This window comes from Coffea arabica, chromosome 3e, assembly GCF_036785885.1.
Source record: "Coffea arabica cultivar ET-39 chromosome 3e, Coffea Arabica ET-39 HiFi, whole genome shotgun sequence".
In the NCBI taxonomy this organism is placed as follows: domain Eukaryota; kingdom Viridiplantae; phylum Streptophyta; class Magnoliopsida; order Gentianales; family Rubiaceae; genus Coffea; species Coffea arabica.
The window spans coordinates 34,479,012-34,485,011 of record NC_092315.1 but is presented as its reverse complement, the minus strand read 5'-3'; positions in this window follow the sequence as shown (position 1 = coordinate 34,485,011).

Here is a 6,000-nt window from a genome sequence, read left to right as displayed (position 1 = left end):
GTATGGATTGAAACAAATTCCAAAAGCATGGTATGAACGTTTAAATAGTTTTTTGGTTGAGAATGATTTTAAAAGAGGTATTGTGGATACCATTCTTTTCACTAAACAAAGTTCCAACGATCTCCTTATTGTACAAATATATGTTGATAATATTATTTTTGGTACTACTAATGAGTGTTTGTGCAAGAATTTTTTCACTATTATGCAAAATGAGTTTGAAATGAGTATGATGGGAGAATTGAACTTCTTCCTTGGGCTCCAAGTGGTTCAAACTCGAGAAGGTACGTTCATCAATCAAGCTAAATACACCAAGAAGTTGCTCAAAATATTTGGAATGGAGGATTCAAAGTAAGTTGGAACACTTATGTGCACATCTACCAAGCTTGACAAGGATGAAGAAGGTATAAAAGTTGATGAAAAGAAGTATACAGGTATGATTGGTAGCTTACTTTATTTAACCGCAAGTAGACCGGATATTATGTTCGCGGTTTGCTTATGTGCTCATTTCCAATATTGTCCAAAAGAGTTTCATTTGATTGCTGTGAAAAAAAATCTTTAGATATTTGAAGGGAATTTTGAACTATAATCTTTGGTAACCAAGATGTCTTGAATTTCCTTTATGTGATTTTTTGGATGCTGATTTTGGTGGATGTAGGATAGATAGAAAAAGTACAAGTGGTACATGTCACTTTCTTAGTAATTGTCTAATGTCATGATTTAGTAAGAAGCAAAATGCTATCTCCCTGTCTACGGCCGAAGCGGAATATGTTGCCGCCGGTGCATGTTGTGCTCAATTAATGTGGATGAAAAGTACCTTAAATGATTTTGGATTGGATTATGACTGTGTGCTTGTGTATTGTGATAATACAAGTGCCATAAATTTGACAAAAAATCTCATTCAACATTCTAGGACAAAATATATAAATATAAAGCATCATTTCATTCGTGATCTTGTCCAAAAGGGTGAAAATTGTGTATAATATATTTGCTCAAAAGATCAAATTGCTGATATTCTTACAAACCCTTACCACTTGATCAATTTGTATTTTTTAGAACAAAATTGGGCATTTCAGAAAAAAATTTTCTAAGAATTCCTCTGGTCACACTTTATCGGACGTTCGATGCATTAGGACGGACATCCGACAGTGTTCTTAGTTATTTTTCCAGAAAAATTTTGGTTTGGACGGGAGTGTCGAACACTTCTCTTCGTTCGGCTGTCCGACACCCAAAAGAGGCGTATTATAAAGCAGTCCTCTGCTTTATTTAGTTCATATTCAACCGTTGGTCTCGGACGCACCATTACCCCTCTCCCACTTTCAAATTTCAAATTCATCTCTCCTCTAAACAAGTTCCAAGAAATTGATTTCTTCATTACCATTACACCCCTTTTGCGTATTCATTGGCACTCATAACTTCCTCCAACTGCCAACCATTCTATCGGTCTCAATTCTCAGGAAAAATCCTAGTCACTCAAATTTCACTCTCTTTGGAAGATTCACGTATACATTGAGGTCTCTACTGCAATCTTAGTCCATCTCATACACATTTTCATCGCACTCTGTAACAAAAACATCTTACATATCATTATGGTTAGAGTGAGAGGTGGACCTGCTGGTACCGAATGCTCTATCAGGCTAAGAGATGAAGATATTGAAATTGTCGACCCTTCCACCACGAAATCACCCAAAAAAGGAACTAAGGCACGTGGTGGAAAAAGGACACAACCTGCCAGAGTGAAACGAACAAATCAAGTTGAAACACAGCCAACTGAAGTGCCTAATGTCAGTGATGATTAACAGCCAACTGCTGAGCCTTCCACCAGGAAATCACCTAGACAAAGGACTGAGACTTGTGGTGAAAAGAGGAAACGTCCTACTAGAGGGCAATTTGCTGCTCAAACTGAGGAAGAGCTAACCCCATTGCCCAAGTTTATTGATGATGATGCCAGGGAGAGGTTTGAATGGATTTCACAGAAGGGGATCATCACTCAAAGGACCATTCTCCCCTCTGAATTCCGTAAGGTTGACCTTGAACCAATTCTTAAACTCTTTGAATTCCAAAAATGGTCTCACATTCTGAATTTACCTAACAATTATTACCCTGATATGCTTCATCAATTCTTTGCCAACCTTAAGAAGGGTAATTCTCACACTGACCTGGTCTCTCATGTCAACTCAGTAGATATTGCCTTCAATCTTGACATTGTTAATGCAGTTTTAAAAATCAAAATTGAAGATGGTTTTCAAGGAAAAATTGCAAACTTTTTCTCTTATGAAGAGTTTCCCTCTGCCTATCATCACTTTCATGTTGCAAAACTGATGACGTATTTTCAAATACACTTTAACATCCTGTTGAGGCAAAATTGGAGGATCTCAATTTTCAAAATTTGATAATCTTTTCAATAATTTCAAATCTATTGGTTCCTACTATTGACAACAAAATAGAGCTTTACTTGTTTTATTACTTTCTTGAAAAGATTCGAATTGATTTATGCTTTGTTATGTGCAAGTTTTTGCTCGAAATAAGCACTGATAGTCGTAAAAAACTCTCCTATGGAAAGTTTTTAACTCCAATCTTTGCTCACTGCAAAATACCTTTCACTGGAGTGTCTCCAAAAGACTTCATCCACCATCTTTTCAAAAGTTTATTTTGAAAGAAAAAATCTACGATTCTTTGATGGTCATTGGTGTTACAAGGAGTCTGTTTTGGAGTTTAGGACAAAGAGTCGTCATGAAACTCATGTCACCCCTAAACCTCCTAGAGACCAATCTCAATATGTTTCACCATTTACCATCCATTCCAGAAAATCATCCACTCAGTCTTCCTCATCTATTCATGAAGTCACCTCCTTACTTGAGAAACTCAAGCAACACATTCTCCTTCTTGAAAATGGTCTGATGATGACCATGTCACCTGAGTAACAAGCCACTTTCATTGACAAAAGAAATTTGCTTGTGCCTCCTATCCCTCAAGAAGATGAAAATGTACATTAGAAAGAGCCTCGGATTGAGCCAACAGAGTCAAGCCCTGTTTCACAAGACAAAGGGCCCCATACTGAGTCCACTCCTGAAGTTCGTGCCTCAAGTTCTCAGCCACAAGATAAAGGCAAGGATCCAGCAACTGTAACTAGTGATGATGATGATGAGGAAACTGAAGAAGAAGTGGATCCTGCTTAGTTTCGCCTTGCAAGATGAAGGTCTGGATCGTCCAAGATCACCATCTAGGCACTCTTAGGCATTTGCACTTCATTTTTGGATAGCACTTCATATTAGGCATTTGCATCTTTTGTACTTCCTGATTTTGTTGATTCAAGTATTCTGTACTACTGAATTCTGATTAACTTTGTTGGTTTCTAGTTTATTTGCAAATATATAACTTTGATGGTTTTTGGTTAACTCCTTTTGGTATATTTTTTGGCTAATAAGTGTTGAATGATTGTTATACTTGAGATTGCTGATTGCTGGTATTATTTCTCTGAGTTTGTGGATTGCATTTCTGATGTATTGGATATTGGTTATTGATAATGATTGTTGATGTTGGATTGCTGATATTGAATGATTAGTTAATTGGTCATAATTCTCTGAATGATGGGTTGTTACACTCAACTTATGATGACAAAAAGGGAGAGAAATGGATATTGGAATCCGTTGGGATATTGAGTTTTTGTATAAATGGTTAATGTGTAAGGGAAAGTTATTCTGAGGGGGAGTTGTTCCGTCTTTAAAAATCTTAGCACTCAAAAATTTTTTGATGCATTGAGTAAGGGGGAGTTTTAGCTCAATTATTTTTTCTCTATCTATTGTTTTGCCATCATAAAAAAGGGGAAGATTGTTAATCTTAGTCCCTAACTTTTGATGTTTACAAAATAAATGGATGATACTAATATCTCTTCAAGATATACTTTCAGTTATGAAGCAAATCAGATTCCAAATTCAAGTGCAATTGAAAGAAACAAAGGTTACTGAAAGCTGTCGGACGCTTGTGAAGTCAGGATCGGACGTCCGATAATCATTGCACAACTTCGGACACATGATGAACTCCATCACCGGACGTCCGAAGGAATTAAAACATTTCCTCTAAACTCACTGATCTCGATCGGACGTAAAACATTAGAGCACCGGACGTCCGATAAACAATGCGGCACTTCAGACGCAAAACATTGGAGGTACCGAACATCCGAAAAGATTGAAGAAAATTTCTCAATTTCACTATATACTTTCAGATGCAAACATTGAAGGTACCAGACGTCCGAAAGAATTGAAAAAATTCTCTTAAGCTCACTGCCTGCTGTCGGATGCAAAAAATAGGACTACCGGACGTCCGACACTATCAACGGCTAGTTGACTCTTCAACTGCCTTCTATCCGTTGGAAGCATTAATAGAGAAATTTTTTGGTCTCATTGAGTCTACAAAAGAACAACTTTTACACATTGAGGCTACAAAAGAACAAAAGTGATTTTGATGAGAAAATACTCTTCTAAGAAGATTTGTACTTTTAGTTGTGTGAATTTCGTGTAAGCTTTTCTTGTGTGAGATAAATACTTCAATAGTGTAACTTTGTGAGGGTTATCCGAATGATAGTAAAACTTTCTAACTTGACCAAGTGTTGCTTGGGGCAAGGAGGAAGTGATCCTTCCTTTATACATAAAGATTGGTTATATTTAATCAACTTGAAGAGACTTGCTCTATAAAGGATTACACAAGCTCAAGAGGAGCTTCGAAGTAAATTGATTTGCTATTCCTTTCTTGGTACTTACTGTCTTGTGATTTTAAATTGATTATCTCTTCTACTCCTAAGCAATCTTGCTTTCTTGATCAATTGTTCATTGTGTGGTCATTTAGAAAAGAGGGTAAATTTCATATTGAGCCAAAAAGTGTCTCATAATTTGATTAGTTTAAAAATTATCTAATTTACCCCCACTCTTAGGTTGTCTTCGATTCTTACAGCTAGTTTGTCTTAAGAGGTCAAGCATGGGGGCTTTTCTCTTTCATTGATGTTATTGACATTTTGCCAAACTCTATCAAGCCACTAGAATCAGTTGCCTTGATTGATACAATTCAAAGTGGGGTAATTTTTACTTTTGAAAGGCCTGAGGTGTCTAACCAGATCCAATCCACATCTAATTGAAAGTAAATATGTTCATTACTCTTATTTGTTTTGAGAATTTGGAATGATGCTTTAGTCATGCGTTTCCTATTTGTACAGATTTTATCATTTATTCTTACATTTGAACCATCAAAAGTACAATTTTATTTCGAATAAGAGGCTGATGATCACAATCCTACATTGAAAAAAATTTCAAATGTCTAAAAGGAATGAATTCTCCTAACGACCTATTTTTTACTTTGATTGTCATTTAATGTAAGAATAATTCTTTGGCCATCTTTTCTACTATTTAAACACTATTTATTTTTTGCATCCTTATTTGAAATTAAATTGATGATTCGTTTTAAAAGTACTTATAATCACACCCTACACTTGGGAAGGAGATTTGAGAATTTTTAATAATAGCAAATATGCTAAATTTTTTGGAAGAGGTGTGAAGTAAAAAAAAATAGAGAAAAAGAGAAAATGGCATCTATCTTCTAAAAGTTAAGGGATTTTGATTCTGTCATTGATATTTGGACTACGGTATTGGCCAAAAAAAAGACAAAGAAGAAGAAAAAATATGCAAAGAAAAAGGAAACAAAGAAAAAAAGAAATTGTGCAGAAAAAAGAAAATGTGAAAAAAAGAAGATAAGAGAAAATTCAAAGCCAAAATCCCTTCAGTGATGATGATAAAAGTTGAAATAGAGTCTAAGGTTTTTTTATCCCAAAACAGGGGCAATTTTGGAAGGAATGCGATCTTACGTATAATGTCCTTGAAAATCTTATTTCTTTTAATTATCGTTTTCAAGTCACATTACAAGTTCATAAAGTCCATTGCTGACTTATCTTTTATAACAATTTAAAATAAGAATGAAGCCCCTAAGAGATCTATCAACCATGCATGATCACAA